This window comes from Capricornis sumatraensis, chromosome 4 (assembly GCF_032405125.1).
Source record: "Capricornis sumatraensis isolate serow.1 chromosome 4, serow.2, whole genome shotgun sequence".
NCBI classification, from domain to species: domain Eukaryota; kingdom Metazoa; phylum Chordata; class Mammalia; order Artiodactyla; family Bovidae; genus Capricornis; species Capricornis sumatraensis.
Window position 1 is genome coordinate 57,085,307 of NC_091072.1, and position 21,684 is coordinate 57,106,990.

The window sequence follows — 21,684 nt, forward strand, 5'->3', positions numbered from 1 at the left end:
CTCTTCTAATTGATCAGGAAGTGCAAATAATGATAACAACTGCCAACCACAGAGTGAAGATCAAGTGAAATAGTCTGATGAATGTTTTCTGTGTATTTAAAGAGATGCAGGAAGATACAGTTAGAGGGTGCTGGACCAGAGGCTGAATGACTCGGTTGTCCCTGAGTGGCTGGCAGCTCACTCTCTTCTCACCTGAAAACAGAGCTGTGTTCTCCATCATGTCCTTGCTCACTTTTTCATTTGGAGTCAGTGGTTGAACTCCTGCTGTCCCAGCTTCTGATCTCCCACCCTGCCACACCCCTTCTCTGCTTCTAATCTCTGTTCACCCTTTGATCAGTTGTCCCTGGTCTCACCATGGAAAGCAGGTTTTGTTCTCATCTATACCTTCTCTCCGGAGAAGGCAGTGGCACCCCACTCCAGTACTCTTGCCTGGAAAATCCCATGGGCGGAGGAGCCTGGTAGGCTTCAGTCCATGGGGTCGCTGAGGGTCGGACACAGCTGAGCGCCTTCACTTTCACTTTGCACTTTCATGCTTTGGAGAAGGAAACGGCAACCCACTCCAGTGTTCTTTCCTGGAGAATCCCAGGCACTGGGGAGCCTGGTGGGCTGCCGTCTATGGGGTCGCACAGAGTCGGACACGACTGAAGTGACTTAGCAGCAGCAGCAGCAGCAGCATACCTTTTCTCCAATAGTTTGGCCACCTGATGTGAAGAGCCAACTCATTGGCAAAGACTCTGATGCTGGGAAAGATTGAGGGTGGGAGGAGAAGGTGGCAACAGAGGATGAGATGGTTGGATGGCATCTTCGATGCCATGGACATGAGTTTGAGCAAACTCTGGGAGATGGTGAAGGACAGGGAAGCCTGGTATAGTGTAGTTGTAGTCCATGGGGTCGCAGAGTCAGACACAGCTTTGCAGCTGAATAACAATGATTCCTTTTCTGTTGCTTTCCCTATGTTGCTGGTCTCTGTGCTTCTTTTGGATAGATATTCTGGCCAATCTGGGTACTTTTTTCCTTCTGCAAGGTAAAAGGACCAATTATAGTGCCTCGGGTGTGAATAATCTTTGGTACTCTGGTTCTGCTTCTAGGGTGTACTGTTACTGGGTACTCATGGTCTCTCTGTTCAATAAAACCTTTTTTCTTTTGGGAGTATGTTCAGAGTCAGAGCAGTACTGGCAGCCCGGTGGTTAGGAAAGACATATGTCAGATATGCTGACGTTTTTCCTGCTTTGAAGTGTTTGTGTTAATCAGTGGTGTATTGAGAATTTCCAATAAGTATGCTTAGCACATGTACTGGAGGGTGACATCTAATATCTAAGCCTGGTGATACAATTTTGTAACTAATTACAAAATTTTTTTTTTTCTTTTAGAACTTTCCAAGCAACAGAGTGGCAGAAATTAAGAGAGACCACAAGAATTTTGAAATCAGATAGCCTAGGGGTCTAATCCCAGGACTATTACTTGCTAATTATGTAATTTTGATTGTTACTAAAATTTTTCTAGCCTCTGTTCCCTCTTCTATAGAATGAGGATAGTAATACCTACTATATAGTGTTGTTGGGAGAATTTAGTAAGTTTTATAAAGTACAGTGCTAGGATCTTAACAAGTATTTCTCTTAATCAAGAAAATATTCATTAATTCTATAGCTGATACTTTAAGATAATTATTTAATAACATCTAAAAATATTGTAGAATATTTAGGAGTTTTTCTTTAAAGCCAATATTCAAAATTTAAACTTATTTCTGATAATTTTTCACTTGGTATTTCAGATAGAATTAGTGTCACTGAGAGGATTCAGTGAGCTATATTAAGTAATTACTAATTGTAAAATTCAGTTTTCACTTTGGGTGATAGGCTTGGACAAATGATTTTGAAATTTAACCATTATACACACACATATGGATATATGTATACACACCAGATTTTGCCAGTAAAATGTTTGTGGTATATACTCAGTTACATGTATAACTGATTCACTTTGTTGTATACTAATTCACTTTGTTGAAACTAATATAACCTTGTAAATAAACTATACTCCAATAGAATTAAATTATTAAAAAAATTCATTGGCAATCAATTAAAAAAAAGTATATACAAAAACCAGAACTCAGATGTCTCCCTGATATCTTCACGGCAAAGTAATTTTCTTCTTTAGATTAGATGATAGTAGATTAGATGATAGATACTGTGTGTAGGAGCACATGGAAAATTATGATTTCTTAGCATCTTGTAAGAGTTATTTTGCTCTCTGATGTATATCTTAGATTTTTCAGGAAAATCATTATTTAAAGACATATCTTAATATTAAGATATTCCTTATTAATATTAATGAGAAAAATCATGAAAATATGAAGTTATTTTGAATATTGTTGGAAAATGTTATGTTGAATTAAGAGTGCAGATTCCAGGAATACTTTTTTAAAAATTAATTTATTTTAATTGGAGGCTAATTACTTTACAATATTGTGGTGGTTTTCGCCATACATTGACATGAATCAGCCATGGGTATACAGGTGTCCCCCCATCCTGAATCCCCCTCCCTCCTCCCTCCACACCCTATCCCTCTCGGGGGACACCCCAGGACTACTTTTTATATATCTTTCATTTTACAGTGAATCTATCGGGTATAAAAGCTCTGTTCTTTGAAGCCTTTTCTGGGAAACTTGTTATTCTGTCACTGACTTGCTCTTTGATCAGGACCTATGACTCATATTAATTTATTTACAGTAGTTCTGCCTTTAAGAATATTGATCTCCCTTTCGATTCAATAGATCTTTCACATGTTTACTTATCACTTGACACTAACATTTCTGGCTTCCTTCCCTGCTTCCTGCCCTCCTCCCCTCCAAACAAGAAATACTTTCCTCCTCAAAGTACAAGTAAGCTTAGGATGTTGAAGGTTTATGGAACTGATTAGACGATTTCCTCTTTAAAGTCTAGGTGTGGCTCTAATGATTTTCCAGGGTTCCTTCCAGCTTAAAGCAGGCCACAATTTTAGGGTTTGGGATTTGGGTCCATTTGTCTAAAAAATATATCTGAAATTGGCCATTGGGGGGGCCACTGATAATGTTTTCAGTAAAACATTGTGCATTTTGCTATGTATACAGTGGAAAATGAGGCACTAATACCACAAACCATATGAACTGAAGATGTTTTTACCTCAGCCATAATCATCATTTTCTTTCTTATGTGTTACCTTCTTCTTAGTTGGAATGTTTACTCTGTTCCTATTGATAACTAAATTCTAACAGCAAGTGGCAAACTCTTAAAAAGGAGAGCACTTTTCGTTCTTGTTGGATAGCAGCCTAGTTTTCTCTAATGCACATCTGTTCCTTGGAACATTTTTAGAATATTCAGGTGAAAATTCACCCAGTATTTTAATAAACCAGATCCTGTTACTGATGGGTTAAAACCATTTTTGTCATACTGTTTTAATTTATTAAAGGGAAACGACAAATGGTTTCTGCACGATGGCTCTTGACTCTCTGGGAGTAATTTAAATGAGTACAAGAAACCAATAATTCAGGACCTTATTAAACATGCCTCAGCAGTTGATTTCTAAGGCTAAAGAAAAGTCCAACACCTGGATTTCTCCAGGGTGAGGGATTGGATGGGAAGAGGGGTTATCTACTATGAAGGAGAAGCTTAGATTTGATGAATAAATAAATGAATTTTGGTGAAATTGGGAGGAGGTGACTTGAAGAGGATTTTGCCCCTTTCTTGTTTATGATACAATGTTTTCCTCTTATGATTTAGAGGAGGGATCATTATGGAGAAATCAGGATGGGAGACAGAGGCACTGCAATGGAAGATGGGTCATTTTGATTGAGTACTTCTGTAGATTGGAACCAGGGCAGCAAATGATTGTCAGCTTCTTGAGGTTAAATCAAGACAGGTTGTTAGAATGGAATCCTCTGAATTCAACTCCATTTGTTGGAAAGTGGTTCTTTGGTATCTTAAATTCTATGACAGATTTTGATTGCATGCTGAATTTGGGGTGTGTGTTATAAGACAGCAGCATATTTGTATTTTTTTTTTTTTGAAAAAGGCAGTTATCATAAAAAGTACCCAGATGTTTATCTTTGTGTACTTGGAATTAGAATTCTGAGGATTTATTGTTTTGGGAGAGGGTTGAGTTTATTTTTCTAACTAAAGCCTGAAATAATTAGCAAATTTAATGTTAAATTGGAGACTTTATTCATATACTCAACCTTCAGATTTAAGGTAGACCATAAATGATATTTTAAAGTTAAAATTGTTATAAATGCTAAGAATAATCTAGAGTTGAAATTTTGACTTCTATTTTGTGTCAGCATTATTTGTGAAAACTGGTTGACAAAGAAGTTCAAAAATTTTCTGTAAAACCTAAGTTATGAAAAGAACATTATTTACTTTAAAAGTTTTCTCTAAACCTGAATAAAAACTTAAACGCAAACCAGAACTTAGCCCGAATGTTTTTCCTTTGAGCATCACTGGGACTCTATATCAAAATAGAGTAAATGCTTTGTATGCTGCTTACCTACTGCATTTGGAAAAAATCTTTTGTATATGTCTGCAAGCTATTTGTGTGTTCAGAAAGAATTTACCAGAATCGACTGAAATTGGTGAAAGAGGTCAAAGAAGCACTTTATAGCTATAACTTTATTGAAAACTGGAATGGTATTCTCTGTCTTAATCTTGAGTAAATGAAAGCTAAAGAGTGATTTCATTTGTGAAATATTATCACTTTACCTTCACTTAAAGGAGATTATTTGTATTTTAAGCATGTTTTCACAAGAAAATCACATCAGTTGCTGCTGACTTCTATCTGCATTGGTTTTAGAAACAAAGAAAGCAATGAATAGAAAGTAAGCAAGCAACAGAACTAATAAGGAGATAATTTCCTTATACCTGTATCAAAAGATTTAAAGATATTTACTTATAACATTGTAAATTGTTTTGTGTTTTCTGGTCACTTATCTCAGAGGCTGCAAACAACCGTTGTTACTAAAAGTGATGGAAAGAAAGAAAACGTATAGGTATGTTTACCATTAAGTAGCCTGACTTGTGCAAATTATAGTATAAAAAATGGTAATTCTATTCAAAGATTGTGAGAAAGATTTGAATGTGGTTTATTTTAAACTCAGGAAATCCACTCAAATAGACATTGGCCTTTGATTTAAAAGTGTTAAGTCATTCTTATATAGAAGTGTTCTATCTCTCAAGAAAGCATCAGTGTGGGATGCTTTCAGCTCATGTCATTCCTGTTTTTTTAAGCAAGCATTTCTAAGTGCTTAACTGTGTCAGGAACTGTGTTTAATATGGGGAGGCGCACAGACTCTGAAGAAGATGTAGTCCATAATCTCAAGGATTTTAGAATCCAGAGGGGAGACCAAGTAAATAGATGTTTCTCTAACAGGAAGACATGCTTATGATTGTGGGTAAGTACATAAGAGGGGCACTTGACCCAGGCTAGGAGGGAGTAGATAAGGAGCTCTTGTGAGAACTGATTCCTGAAGAATAAGAAATAACTTAATAAATACGAGGGGGGGAGGAGGAGGGAAAAGATATGCAGGAAGAGAAAGTTATGGTGTCCGAATCGCAGGGCACAAAGCTAGAGCAGAAGTTAGGGAGCGGGAGGGAAAAAAAGATGAATTGGCAAGGGAGGCAAAAGCCAGCTCATTGACGGTCTTGTGACCCCTGATAAAACTTGGAGAACTGTCTGAAACAGGGTGAACGCTGAAGCAAAGCGACCAGAAAGATGTCTGTAATAGGATTATATTGGAGGATTTGTGTTCCTGGGAGTGATGAGGCCTAAAAGTAAGGTAGGAACAGAGGTTTTAAAAAAAAAATTGAGTATGTTAGGAAAAGATGAAGAAAAGTTGACGGATGTGGAGGGTTTTAGGAGAGGGACTCTTCTCAGGTTTCTGCGTTTGAACAAGTGGGTAAATAAGGAATAGACATGAGCTCGGTTTGCGGGGAACAGGCGGAGGGATCTGCGGAGTCGCCTCAGTGAGCAAGAGCAGCGGTCACAGGTGGATGTGCTGAGGGCCGTGCAGTCAGGCCTGCCTGTACTACGGCTCTGAATTGCTGCTGAGACCTTGTCATCGGCCCTTTATTTTTGCTAGCATGTTATACATTTTGGTAATACGATTTTAAGTGCCCCAAACCCAGTTGAAGAACTACAGAGCCTCTTGCTTGTCGGAACGTAGTGCCCTGAGGAGGCCATGAGGGCTTCATTTCTCGCCCCGTCTCTCGGTCTGGGCATCGTGGTGGTCACTGTGGACAGTGGCAACCTCAGGTCCCATCCCAGGCTCTCCCAGAAGTGCTCCTGGCGAGGGGGGTAACCCTCATTTTCCTGACTTAAATGACAAGCTTTAGGGTGAAGGCACCTCTAGCCAGGTGTTGGATTGAAGAGGAGACAGGTTTGCTTAGCCCATGCCACGTGTAGGAAAGAGGGCATCTGTTAGAAGGGACAGCGATTCTGGGAAGGGGGCGGACCGCAGGTGTCCATGCAGCCCAGGGTGTCCGCTTCCAGTCTATTAATGCCTGTGGTCATTTGAATAGTACTGTTTGGTTCCAGCTCGATCATAAATGCAGTCTCAGAAGTCATGTGCATTTTAAGGTGGTCAGATATATGAGGTAGAACTTCCAAATAGGATGTGTGTGCATGTGCGTGTGTGTGTGTGTGTGTGTGTGTACCTTGGATTATCATCCAAATGTTGGAGTGGACACTGTAGCCTGTTAGCCAGATCGACCCTATAGCCTTTTTTTTTTTTTAATATCCACATCTGTCTGTGGACCTGCTGTCTCTGGCTGCTGTCTACAATGGCAGAGTTGAGTAGTTCCAAGGGGGATCTTGGGGGTTGTAAAGTCTGAAATAAACTCTTGCCCTGAGGATCTTTCTGGTCCCCAAGAGCACATCTGTTCCCTCTCAGGGGCCCCCTGACATTTGATGGGAAACACAGGTTTGAGATATACTTGGTTAGGAGTGAAAGCTCAGGGGTCAGACTTACAGATGTAAAATGTTACTGACTTCTTTTTCCCTGGGACCAGTATGACAGTGAGCCCTTGCAGGTGATTTTTTGGTAGAACTTGGCAAACCCAGAGCCGGTCTGTCTAGAATAGCAGTCAGGGACTAGGTGGCGGTCCTTTATGGGTTTTGTCCTAACTTGTCTCTGGATCCCGAGTGTGTTGGTGAGCAGGGGCTTTTGAGGGCAACAGTGAATCTTTGTGAGCTGGTGCTCCATCCCCTGCCATGTGATCTGGCTATCCCTTTGGGCCTGCAGGAAGCACCCTCTGCTTCATCTGAGAGCAGCTGCCTGGGGGTTGCTGCTGGAGCTGTTTGTGAGCCTGGCCCCTGCCTCTGGAGCTGCAGGCTGGGGTCTCCCAGCAGTTGTTGCCCAGCTGTCTGCTGCTTTGTTATACTGTTTCAAAGGCTGTGCTTCAACCCATGTTCTCCAAGTGTTTTGCTTGACCTCCTTCTGGGTTCAGGCCTGGTTTGAGCTCAGCCCTAAGCAGCTGTTTGGTATTCTTCTGGTGTCTATTTTCTCATGGGGTCGCCCACTGGTCCTGATTTTCTGTGATCGAGGTTTTGACACCTGCAAAGTGACTCTGCATCACTACTTGGTTGTTGACAGCCTCCTCTTGATGCTTTTTTGTTCTCTGGGCTTCCCAGGAGGCACCCTCGATAAAATGTGTTCAGTAATGCACTGTTTCTTTTTTTTTCCCCTTATTGGCAAGGAAAAACACAGTATGTTTCTGCTTTGAACTGGATTGCCTTGGTCCACACTTTTTTAGAATCTCACATGTTCAGTGGTTGTGGTTTGGATGTGGTTTTCCTCAGGTAGAAAAATAGATGTCAAAACCAGGACTGCCTCCTGCAGGATTGTATCTGATTCTTGCACTTTCTGGAAGTCTTGTTAACTTGCCAGGCGAGAAGTGTAAGTTTTACAAAGCGATTGTACCTGGCTTTTCAAAATTTGTTTCTCAAAGTTTGGTTTGCAGATTTAAAATAATAGACTAATCCTTCCTGAGTGGAAAATGCTGCCTTTGATATTATTTTCAGTAGTTAATTTGAAGACTAACTAATTATGTTTGCATGTGAAATGAACTTGAGAGGCCTGATAAATGCATGGAATACGTTTTAGCCAGAAGCTACCAGTTCTGCTTAAAAACACCACCAAAAAACCCATTCATTTGATTTTCAATAAGGGCCTATTAGAAATTCTTAATGGATATGCCAGGTAGTAAACAGTTTCTGTGGAAGGAGACATTTAGATAGGAAGGCTTTAATCTGGAGCTAGTGAAATCAGTTTAAAAAATTAAGCTGGAAGAAACTCATTGAATCAAACACATATTGTAATATTGTTTAAAGGGTATCATAATAGTATGAGTTTGGGGAAAGTTCAATTCTAATGTTCAATTTTATGAGTAGATATGTAATATATATAAGTTTTTAGCAATTGTCTACTTGCCATAAGCCAGAGGAGAAACAATCAATTTACAAATAACGCAGAGGCAGTAAATTTGTTGGCAACAGTTCTAGGCCTATTGTAATTCTGTAGTTTTTTCAATATGCAAGTGGTGAATTGCTAATGTTGCTCTGAGCCAAAGATCTGGTGATTTGTGAACGTGTCCAAGCAGTACTTACATTATGTAAGGCTGGGAGGTATTTTGATATCAGTGAAATACTTTATGGAAGTAATAGGAAAATGTGTACTGTTGAAATCATATCTATAAAATCAGTGTTTATATTGAAGTTACCTCCCAATTCACATTTCAGATTTATGGGTTTGGCTTGATGCTGTGTGATGAATTGAGACATAGTTCCCCTCTGGCAGGGGTTCACGTCTGAACCTAACATCTTATTGGCTCTGCTCTAATCATATTGATCACTTTGAGCTATCGTCAAGGGGTGTGTGACTTCCAACATGGGCACCCTGTTCTCTCCCATGAAGTTCAAAGTATTCAATACATTATAGTCTCCCTTTTAGTTGCTCCTCTTTTGTTCCAGCTGTTAAAGCTTGGGTTCTTTTTGTTTTTTTGGCTTGGATTCTTGCTTTTGTGAGGATGCTTCTTTTTCTTCTGGGCAGCCCAATATTTCCGTCTCAAGTCATTTCCAGCCTACCTATTGTGTTCTTAAATCAAGATTTGAATGAATCATGATCATTATGAACATGATACCTGAATAATGCATTACAAAGGGAAATATTTAGAAGTTGTGTATGTTAATTCTCCAGGGAAATAAAAACGTGAGAAAATGGGCTAATTATTTCTTGTTAATAGAATAAAAATCAACTATGATGGATCATTGACTAATATGAATCCTGGAGTTTATTCTTCAGTTTTTTCCTCTCTGGCAGTGTGACAGTGGGCAAGTCAGTGACTTGTCTGAACCTGGGTTTGCTCTTTTATGGAGAGGACAGTAATTTCTGCTTTCATAGGGTTGTTATGAGCATGAAATCCAATTCAGCTTCTTACACTTTAATTTTCTGTCTAGTCCATTAGGTACTCTGTTAGTGGAATGGCATGCAAATAGTGAATCATGTGGATTTATAGAGGAAATATCAGATTGTTAGGATGGAAACCTCAAAACTGTAACTGCAGAGTTTTGCATGTATCCTCAGCATGGATAATGGTAGATGAAAAAAAAAAAAAAAATCTGCCTGCAATGATGATTCTTGGCCTAGCAGATAATGAGGGCAAGAGTGGGTAATGTGGCTTAATGTGGAGTTCAAAGGTGGACTTATCAATAGTCTGAAGATGGAAACTAGGGTTGAGGCTGTGGTACTGCAGCTGCTAGCTTCAGGTCTTCTGGTACCATCCATTTGTTTGAGAGGAAAGTAGGCTCTGATTTTGAGGGTTACGTGAAAAATGGCATCATACTGGCAATGATGAAGTTTTAGAGAATGGTACAGCTATATGAAATATTGACAGTATTTGAGAAACTCCATAAAAATATGTAGCCATGAAGTAGATTATTATATCTTTTAAGTTGTTAAATTATATGCAAAATATCATAGTAAGTTCTTTACATATTTCATTGCAGTTAATCCTTTCAACTCAATAACATAGTTATTATGAATATGGAAACAGGCTCTGTGAAGTTAAGTAACTTGCCTGAGGTCATTGGCCATTAAATGATGAATCAGATTTGAACTCACATGTTGGAGCTCAACTGCCTGATTCCCTCTATGAAACCATTGGTATACATGAGAGTTCTGGAGATCTAAATTGAATCTTGTTTTTTTTCACAGTAACTGTGAGATTACACAATTTACTCAAAGGCATACTTACTTTGTCATACCCCACCTTGTTACTGCAGAGCATACAGAGTCATATTTGAGTGAATTTTGCTTTCAAATCAGATTTTTCTGTATCATGGAACCCTTTGTCCATCTGATTCATCATCAGAATCCACCACCAACTTCCATTAAAACCCCCAGGCTATAGTGAACCAATATAGGATTATATAGGCTAACAAAATGTTGACATTTTGTTTCTGTCTTGGGATTTGATTAATAATTTTATAAATTCAGGGATCTTAGCACCGAGTAGCTTATATTAGTCAGAAAATCTAACTGTTAGCCTTGACTTTTGATTAATAATTAGTTGGAAAATACATTGTGAAAAGACAGAGTGAGACATTGAAGCTGTTAGATAGCAGGCTTTGGGTCGAATGCAGGTGGATATACTTAAAGGGGTCTGTGGAGAAAATACTGGAAACTGCTGATTTGGATAATCTTTTAATACCTCTTTTAACTCTTGAATCTTTCACCCAAATATCCTTGATATTTATGGCGTATTGAAATAAGTCTAGTTTTCCATGGATTCTGATGAAAGAAAAGAAAAAAAATGAAAACAGATGGAGAACCTGAAAAGTAACTCTTGGTTGATTGACAGTAAATGTGGAGAATGCTTTAGAAAGGAAATGAAATGTTGTCTCCAACAGATGGAAGTGTGTAAATTTTCCTTCCACTTTAGAGCTAGAGTCACTGTGAGTGGTGATGTTTCAGAATCAGAAAAATAGCAAGAAAAGCAGTATGATTATCATCACAGGTAGGAGGAAAAGAAAGGGTTCCCATTGTTATGAAAGTCTCATACCTAAAAGAAAAGCTTCCCCTCAGAGACGTGGGCCTGACCCCTTCTTCCTCTTTCTCCTCCGATATCCTTTGTCTTCAGTGAGCAGCTTTTACCTTTATTATCTTCCAATTTCCCTCCTCCCTTCTGATTCTTTCATATCCTCTCTCTCTTTCCAGTTCCTGTTTCCTCTCTCTGCTTATGCTTCGTACCTCTACACCCACCTCCCTCCATGCTTTCCTGCCTCCACCCTCCACAGAGGTTAAGTGATGTCGCTCTTGGGCTCAAGAAGAGCCGCTTCATCGAGTTCTTGGCACTGTGAGAGCTCCTTTTTGACTATGACCTCATTCAGCTCTGGACAGAGAAGTTGCCTCCCAATCATGCTTGGTGGTAACTCGTGCCTGGGGATTTGATAAACAAAGTGCTACTTGAGCTGAGCTTTAGGAAAGGCAGATGGCCATCTTAGGGGTGCTATGAACTGACTGGCTTGCCTGAAGTACTAAGACTGGCTCACTCATTGAAAAACAGCAGGTTGTTCAGAACGACAGGTACCAAGGGTGTATTTAGGAGACTGGCCAGGAACTGAAATACAGAAGTAGGTAGAAATCAGTTCGTCATGAGGCCTGGGTACCAAGGTAAGGAGCAAAATGAAGGTGGCCCTTGAAGGAGAAAGAGATGATCAGATTTGGATTTTAAGAGAGAATTGTCTAACAGAAGTGAAATAAATTGGAGGAGAACCCTGTTGAAGGTAGAGAGGACAGATAGGCATAAAGAATGAGAGTTTTAACTGAAGCTAAGTGTTGACTCATTGGAAAAGACTCTGATTCTGGGAGGGATTGAGGGCAGGAAGAGAAGGGGACGACAGAGGATGAGATGGCTGGATGGCATCACTGACCCGATGGATGTGAATCTGAGTGAACTCCAGGAGTTGGCGATGGACAGGGAGGCCTGGCGTGCTGCGATTCATGGGGTTGCAAAGAGTCGGACACGATTGAGTGACTGAACTGAACTGAACTGAACTGAAGGGGTTGAAGAGAAAGGCAAATTCTAGGGGTAAGGAGGACTCTAGAACTTGCTGATTGGATGTGAGAATGGGCAAGAAAGAGTACAGCAATTTGTGAAAGTTTCTGATAACTTGTTGGATACTCAGAATGTCCTCTGTATGATGGAACTTAGAAGGAAACCAGTTTTAAAGGGAGAGTACAGAATTCATCTTTGGACATGTTGAATTTAAGGCTCTCCACTGATACAGAAACTAGTAGAGTTACAAGCAAACTATAGTTGGGTATTAACTACTCTACTGTTAGTGTATTGTGTCCTTGACATGTGCCAGCCAGAGTTCTAAGCATTTTACGTGGATTATTCCATTTATTCCTTGTAATAGTTCTGCAAAGTTAGGAATGATTATTGTGAAGAAAAGACATAGCAAAGTTAAGTGACTTTACATATTTAGAAAGTGATAGAATATTAGCATATGATTTCATCTATATACAATGCCTAGAAAAGGCAAATGTCTATAGAAGAGAGAAAGTAAGGTACTGGTTTCCTGGGAGTGAGCACAGAATTAATGCAAATAAACATCAGGGATCTTAATAAGGCTGTGAAAATATTCTAAAAGTGATTTATTGTGATGCCCTACTCAGTAAATTTTCTAAAAATCATTGAATTGTACACTTGACATGGCTGAATCTTGTGGTGTAAAGTAAAACTCAATAAAGTTGTAAAAAAAAGTGTTCTCTTGCCTGGAGAATCCCATGGATGGAGGAGCCTGGTAGGCTGCAGTCCATGGGGTTGCTAAGAGTCGGACACGACTGAGCACTTTCACTTTTCACTTTCATGCATTGAAGAAGGAAATGGCAACCCACTCCAGTGTTCTTGCCTAGAGAATCCCAGGGACGGGGGAGCCTGGTGGGCTGCCGTCTATGGAGTTGCACAGAGTCGGACACGACTGAAGCGACTTAGCAGCAGCAGCTAGGTGACTAAACTTGCTCCTGCTCCCTCAGGTTCTCATTTGCTCACTCCCTCCTTCTATATTCAGGAACTGTGTGAGGGACTAGAAATTCAAAGGAAAAAAAAAAAAAGAAGAAGAAGACAAAGCATTCTCATAACTGGTAGTCTAAAATTAATATTATAAATGACTCAGTGGGCCTCTGAGTCTTCCCTTACACAGACCAGGAAGGAATCTTTATAGAATTCCTTCTCTGTTTATGGCTCTTGGTTTATTTCTTGGTTCGTGGGATTTGATTATAAGTAGGGCACAACCGTGGTTAGAGAATTCACAATTTGTTACAGTCAATGAAAAGGGTTCCCTGTGACTGTATTGGCAAAGATAACCTCCAGAAGCCAGATAATGACCAAAAAAAGCAATACTTCCTTCTCTCTCCCACTCTCACTAGCTTCTGAATCCTGTCACATGATCATCATTTCATTTTTGTCATTATGAAATAGTGAAAATTAAATTATCTAATATTATGTATGATTGAATACAAGAGGCACAATAGCTGTTTTGGTTCTTTTACTTTATTTCTTTTGGAAAACTGGGTATGTAAATCATTTTTCTTTCTTTTTTTTTGGTCAAATGAATCTGATTTTGAATGCAGCAGACTTTTCTGGTAAATCTTTGGCAAATCTGGTACATTTTTGGGCAAAATGCCCATTTTTCATTATATTTTATGACATGAAATGTAAATATTGTGTTCTGAGGAAAAAGTTTTTACTTTAATTCATCTATTCTTATTTGTGCCATCTGAAAATGACACAAATTGTTGGTAGAATTAAAAATGACCATGGTGCTTTTATCAGAATTAGTGGACACTTGTCAGGTGGGGCCTCCCAGGTGGTGCTCGTGGTAGACCCTGCCTGCCAATGTAGGGGACCTGGGTTCAGTCCCAGGTTTGGAAAGATCCCCTGGAGAAGGACGTGGTAACCACTCCAGTATTCTTGCCTGGAGAATCCCGTGGACAAAGGAGCCTGGCGGACTGCAGTCCATGGGGTCGCACAGAGTCAGAGGCAACTAACTGAGCGACTGACACTTTCACTTTCACTTTGTCAGGTGTTAGTGGTTCATTCACATTTGAGTGCTTTGGAATATTTGGTAAATTGTTTCTGTGAGTGCCAGTTAAAAGTGGGAGCCGACATATGTCAGGTGCCTGGATTTATCACCAAATCAAGTAGAATGTCTTTAAGGCTATGTCCAATAGTACCTTATGATGCACCATTCATTATGTAGACAATAAGGAGGTTAAGACTTAGTTATTGAAATGAGCCTTTTCTGGTTCTTATATACAAGCATTCTTTACACAATTTATAGAGAAATAAACATCTTCATGTATAAAGCATCACAAGTCTAAGGGTGAAAGATGAGAGGGTGATTTAGAATGCTGGGATGTTTGTATCCATGAGAAATTTATCACCTCTTCCCTGGTGTGCCAGGAAGTTGAGGACCTTCAAGCAATTCAGTGATAAAATTCTTTACCACATTGTGAACCTGCTCCCAAGACAAATTTATTATCTGCTGATTTTACTAGTAAGAGTAATAGGTGAAGGGTAATTTTTATATTGTGTACTTTAAGAGGCTTATTTTAGGCACTTAAATTGAGCAAATAAAAATAAGCTCTTCAAAAAACTGGAAACAATTGGAAAATCGAAAGGAGGAATTGAACGTCACAAAACACTTTGAAATTTTCTATTAATTATCCAGAGGGCATTCATTCAGGAAATTGTTTGGCACTGACAGTGTATCAGGCATTTTGTAAATTTTTGAAGTTGTAAATTGGCAGCCTAGTTTTTTGTTTATTCTGAATTGTGTTACAAAAAAATAAAAAGTGAAGGAAAACAGAACAAAACAAAAAATGAGTAGGTAGCCAGCCTGTGAAAATTAGAACACCCTACTCCCTGGTTCATATTTTCAGCTTTCTTAATTTTAAAAGAAAATTAAGAATTTGACAACCGTGGGCTCATATTCCTGCATGGAACCAATTAGCAGGAGCAAAAGAGTGGCTGCCCCCTCATTACCAGTTTTATAGATGAGACAATTTAAGGAACAGTGTTAGGCAGCATCCCCGAGGACACAAAATAGGTTGTTGTGGAGTTATATTTCAAACTTCATCTAATCCAATTAAAAACCAAAAAAGCTTCTACTCTTAATGCTGCAGAGTACACTTGAAGCTGCAAAGCAAAGCGAGATAGAAACTAACATTCCTTGCATGTGGCACTGCTTTTTAATCTGTGAAATCTGAGTTTTTCCAGTATATCCCAGCAATACACCCATAAATCCAGGCAGGAGTTTTAATTCACAGGTTTCACAGTGGGAAGCCTTGGGCATACTTTGCTCAGTCACAAGTCTACTAAGCCACTGTGTTGGATTAGAACCCTGGTCCCTGGGCTCTGGTGCTGGAGCTCTTGTAACACAGTGAAGATCAAGAGTTGGCCAACAGTTTGAATATAAAGTCTGAACTTTATAGTAAGTCAGAAAATATGTAATTCTTAAGTGTAGGATAAACCATATGGCACTGCCATTTTGTCTGCCAGCAGTGGTCAAGTTCAGCAATTTCATTTGATTCAGTGACTACGTATAGAGATCTATTTATCATTAGTTTTGATGTGTTTTCCTTTATGTTTACAGAGATTTAACCTTTCATAGGAAATTGGAAATAGGAAGTTTTGAGCAGGTCTGTTGTTGTTGTTCAGTTGCTCAGTCGTGTCTGACTCTTTGCAACCCCATGGACTGTATGTAGCATGCCAGTGTCCTTCACCATCTTCCAGAGCTTTGCTCAGACTCACGTCCATTGAGTCAGTGATGCCATCCAACCATCTCATCCTCTGTCATCCCCTTCTGCCTTCAGTCTTTCCCAGCACCAGGGTCTTTTCTAGTGAGTCTGCTCTTCGCATAGGTGGCCAAAGTATTGGAGCTTCAATTTTAACATCAGTCCTTCTAATGAATATTTAGGATAGATTTCCTTTAGGATTGACTGGTTTGATCTCCTTGCTGTCCAAGGGACTCTCAAGAGTCTTCTCCAACACCACAGTTGAAAAGCATCAATTCTTTGGCATTCAGCTTTCTTTATGGTCCAGCTCTCACATCCATACATTACTACTGGAAAAACCATAGTTTTGACTCTTTGGACCTTTATCAGCAAAGTAATGGCTCTTCTTTTTAATATGCTGTCTAGGTTTATCATAGCTTTTCTTCCAAGAAGCAAGTGTCTTTTAATTTTGTGGTTGCAGTCACCATCTGCAGTGATTTTGGAACCCAAGAAAATAAAGTCTGTCACTGTTTCCATTGTTTCTCCATCTGTTTGCCATGAAGTGATGGGACTAGATGCCATGATGTTCATTTTTGAATGCTGAATTTTAAACCTACACTTTCACTCTCCTCTTTCACCTTCATCAAGAACGTCTTTATGTAGAGGATCATGTCATCTGCAAACAGTGAGAGTTTTACCTTTACATAGAAAACCCTAAAGATTCCACCAGAAAATTACTAGAGCTAATCAATGAATATAGTAAAGTTTCAGGATATAAAATCACACAGAAATCCCTTGCATTCCTATACACTAATAATGAGAAAGTAGAAAAAGAAATTAAGGAAACAATTCCATTCACCATCGCAATGAAAAGAACAAAATACTTAGGAATATATCTACCTAAAGAAACTAAAGACCTATATATATAGAAAACTATAAAACACTGATGAAAGAAATCAAAGAGGACACTAATAGATGGAGAAATATACCATGTTCATGGATTGGAAGAATCAATATAGTGAAAATGAGTATACTATCCAAAGCAATCTACAGATTCAACCAATCCCTATCAAGCTACTAGTGGTATTTTTCACAGAGCTAGAACAAATAATTTCACAATTTGTATGGAAATGCAAAAAACCTCAAATAGCCAAAGCAATCTTGAGAAAGAAGAATGGACCTGGAGGAATCAACCTGCCTGACTTCAGGCTCTACTACAAAGCCACAGTCATCAAGACAGTATGGTACTGGCACAAAGACAGAAATATAGATCAATGGAACAAAATAGAAAGCCCAGAGATAAATCCACACACATATGGACACCTTATCTTTGACAAAGGAGGCAAGAATATACAATGGAGTAAAGACAATCTCTTTAACAAGTGGTGCTGGGAAAACTGGTCAACCACTTGTAAAAGAATGAAACTAGAACACTTTCTAACACCACACATAATAAACTCAAAATGGATGAAAGATCTAAATGTAAGACCAGAAACTATAAAACTCCTAGAGGAGAACACAGGCAAAACACTCTCCAACGTAAATCACAGCAGGATCCTCTATGATCCACCTCCCAGAATGCTGGAAATAAAACCAAAAATAAACAAATGGGATCTAATTAAAATTAAAAGCTTCTGCACAACAAAGGAAACTATAAGCAAGGTGAAAAGACAGCCTTCAGAATGGGAGAAAAATAATAGCAAATGAAGCAACTGACAAACAATTAATCTCAAAAATATACAAGCAACTTATGCAGCTCAATTCCAGAAAAATGAATGACCCAATCAAAAAATGGGCCAAAGAACTAAATAGACATTTCTCCAAAGAAGACATACAGATGGCTAACAAACACATGAAAAGATGCTCAACATCACTCATTATGAGATAAATGCAAATCAAGACCACAATGAGGTACCATTTCACACCAGTCAGAATGGCTGTGATCCAGAAGTCTACAAGCAATAAATGCTGGAGAAGGTGTGGAGGAAAGGAACCCTCTTACCCTGTTGGTGGGAATGCAAACTCCTACAGCCACTATGGAGAACAGTGTGGAGATTCCTTAAAAAACTGGAAATAGAACTGCCTTATGACCCAGCAATCCCACTGTTGGGCATACATACTGAGGAAACCAAAATTGAAAGAGACACATGTACCCCAATGTTCATCGCAGCACTGTTTATAATAGCCAGGACATGGAAACAACCTAGATGTCCATCAGCAGATGAATGGATAAGAAAGCAGTGGTACATATACACGATGGAGTATTACTCAGCCATTAAAAAGAATACATTTGAATCAGTTCTGATGAAGTGGATGAAACTGGAGCCGATTATACAGAGTGAAGTAAGCCAGAAAGAAAAACACCAATACCGTATACTAACACATATATATGGAATATAGAAAGATGGTAATGATAACCCTGTATGCGAGACAGCAAAAGAGACACAGATGTATAGAACAGACTTTTGGGCTCTGTGGGAGAGGGAGAGGGTGGGATGATTTGGGAAAATGGCATTGAAACATGTATACTATCATGTAAGAAACCAATCACCAGCCTAGGTTCCATACAGGATACAGGATGCTTGGGGCTGGTGCACTGGGATGACCCAGAGAGATGATATGGGCAGGGTGTGGGATGCGGGTTCAGGATTGGGAACTCATGTACACCTGTGGCGGACTCATGTCAATGTATGGCAAAACCAATACAGTATTGTAAAGTAGAAATAAAATAAAATAAAATAAAATATATATATAAAAAAGAAGAAAATTTTTAAGAAAAGCCTTTTCAGTTCATCTTCACTTTCTGCTCTAAGGGTGGTATCATCTGCGTTTCTGAGGTTATTGATATTTCTCCATGTTTCTGCATATTTCCGCATATCTGAGGTTATTGATATTGGCCGTCTTAAATCCAGCTTGTGCTTCATCCAGCCTGGCATTTCACATGATGTGCTCTGCATATAAGTTAAAGAAGCAGGGTGGCAATATGCAACAGTTGCTGGGTTAATGCCTTTTCCTTCTTTATACCTAAATTATTTATGTAGTAATTTTCTTTGGGTCTGATAGGGAAAACATGATTCTGTCTCCTTTAATCAGGATCTCATAATGTATGAGAAAGAACACAGTTTTGGTGTCAGCTAACCTTGGGTACATATTCTGGTGCCATTGGTTTTCCAACTGTGTGACTACAACTTATGCTTTCTCTTAGATTCTCATTTAACTCATATTCTTATGGAAATAGTAACATCTGAATGTTAAGAAAGTTTGAGATGACTTTTGTAAGGTTCCTACAAATGTATGCTGGATAAATGGTAATTTTTATTATTTTTTGTTTGTTGAAAAGATTTTTATGATGAAATTTTTGCAGTTAAAGAGATTTGAATTTTGAAGTATAATGATTATTTGATCTCTAAAATTGTATACTTTGTGCTCTTCCTTCATTTTTTCTCTTTTGACAATAGCTTTATTGAGATATAACTCACATTTCATACAGTTCACCCATTTTAATTGTACAATTTAAACCGGGCTGGATGAAGCACAAGCTGGAGTCAGTTGTACAATTTAAGTGTTTTTACATTTATATTTTAAAAATTAAAAGCAAGTTGTATTGGGGTATAATTGATTGACAGTGTTGCATTAGTTTCAGGTGTACAGCAAAGTGAATCTGTTATACACATACCTATATCTGCTCTTTGTTAGATTCTTTTCCCAGATAGGCCATAATAGGGTATTGAGTAGAGTTCCCCGTGCTATAGAGAAATTCCATTTATTTATTTTTAGTAAAAATTTTGTATATTTTAGATGTACAATATGACTAGGTATACATATACCTAGTGAAATGATTACTGTTGTCAAGCCCACTAATGTATCTCCTCTAATTACCATTATTATGTGTGATGAGGGCATTTGAAATCTACTCTCAGCATGTTTCCAGTGTTCAGTACAGTATTAAGTACAGTAGTCATGCCTGTGCATTTGAGATCTGCACTTACTTGTCCTACATAACTGCAACTTGTACCATTTATCCAGTATCTCCCCACTTTCCCCACTACCATGGCCCCTGGTAACCACTATTCTACTTCCTGTTTTGGTGGTTTGATTTTTTTCCTTATTTTTAGATTCCAATAAAAGCAAGATCGTTTAGTATTTGTTTTCTCAATCTGGCTTATTTGATTAGCATAATATTCTCAAGGTCTATCCATGCCACCATGAAAAACAGGGTCTCCTCCTTTCTCGTGGCTGAATAATGTTTCATTTTATATAGGCATATATATTTTCCTTTACACATTCATTTGTTGCAGGGCATTTGATTTGTTTCCATATTTTGGCTTTTGTGAATAATGCTGCAGTGAACATGGGAGTACAGACATCTGTTTGAGATCCTGAGTTCATTTTCTTGGGTATATACCCAGGGTTTTTAATACATTCACAGATCGTGCAACAGTTACCATAGTGGTTAAAACGCTTTAATCCCTTCAAAAAGAAATTCCTGTCACCTCTATGCCTTCATCCTTCTTTGTCCTGCTGCTGCTGCTAAGTTGCTTCAGTCGCGTCTGACTCTGTGTGACCCCATAGACGGCAGCCCACCAGGCTCCCCTGTCCCTGGGAGTCTCCAGGCAAGAACACTGGAGTGGGTTGCCATGTCCTTCTCCAATGCAGGAAAGTGAAAAGCGAAAGTGAAGTCTCTCAGTTGTGTCCGACCCTCAGCGACCCCATGGACAGCAGCCTTCCAGGCTCCTCTGTCCTTGTCCTATGCAACCATTAATCTTTGTTATATAGATTTGCCAGTTCTGAATTAGTTATATAAATGGAATCACATGATAGGTAAGCTTCTGTGACTGACTTCTTAGCGAAATATTTTCAGGGTTTAACATGTTGTCGCATGCACCAGTACTTGGTTCCTCTTTTACGGCCACCTGTAGTTCACTGTGGATTCCATCGTGTGGATGCACCAAATGTATTTAGCAGCACATCAGTTGGTGTACTGTTGGATTGTTTCTGCCTTTTGGTTATCATGAGTAGTGCTTCTGTGAACTTTCCTTTAACAGCTTCTGTTTGAAAACCGATTTTCAGTTGTTTTAGACATTTTCCTAGGAGTAGAGTTGCTGGTAATGTGATAACTCTATGTTTAACCAGTTGAGGAGCTGCTAGACTATTTTCTGAAGTGGTCTCATTACTTTACCCTCCTGCTAGTAGTCCGTGAGTGTTTCATTTTCTCCACATCCTCATCAGCACCTGTTACCGTCTTTTTCACTCTTGTCATTGTAGAGGGTATGTAATGGTTATCTTGTTGTGGGTTTGACTTATCTTTTCTTGATGACTAGTGCTGCTGAGCATGTTTTTATGTTTCCTTTTCATTTAATTAGAGCAAAAATCCAATTTTTGTATTATTTATCTTGTCCAGTTCCTAATGGCTGAAGTGAGGGTTGGATGGGGAGAAAGATTTATTTGGATCTAGGAAACTCAGCAAAAGATGATTTAATAAAAGTTTCTCACCTCTGCTGTTTTTTAGCTGTAAGCAGATGAGGAAAGGAAAGCAAGAATAGAACTAATTGCTCATCAAGAGAGAGTTACAAATATAAGTGGTTCCGATACGCATTTAAATTAGATTACATTTAATGAGAGGTTTTCTAAATGGAAGTAATTTGAAAGGACACACAAGTCATTGGGTTTAATCTGTGTACCTTCCAGTAAATAGCTGAAAATCTCTCCTCCCCCACTCCAGTTTCTGGTAAATAAAAGTTACTGTTCAGAAGAGCCTTTTTCTTCCTTGTTTCCCATGCTTTCTGTAAATGGTAGCTGCTGGGGGGCTTCAGCAGTGGATGCCACCCAGTAAGAGATGAAACTCAGGCTTGTTCAGTTTTCATCTGGACCAGAAA

At 38.9% G+C, this 21,684-nt stretch overlaps 1 protein-coding gene across 1 annotated transcript in view; it reads left to right on the forward strand.

The window, feature by feature from the left end:
• Positions 1-21,684, forward strand: part of TMTC2 (transmembrane O-mannosyltransferase targeting cadherins 2) — a 422,905-nt gene that overhangs the window by 10,880 nt on the left and 390,341 nt on the right. The gene's annotated exons all lie outside the window — the stretch shown is intronic.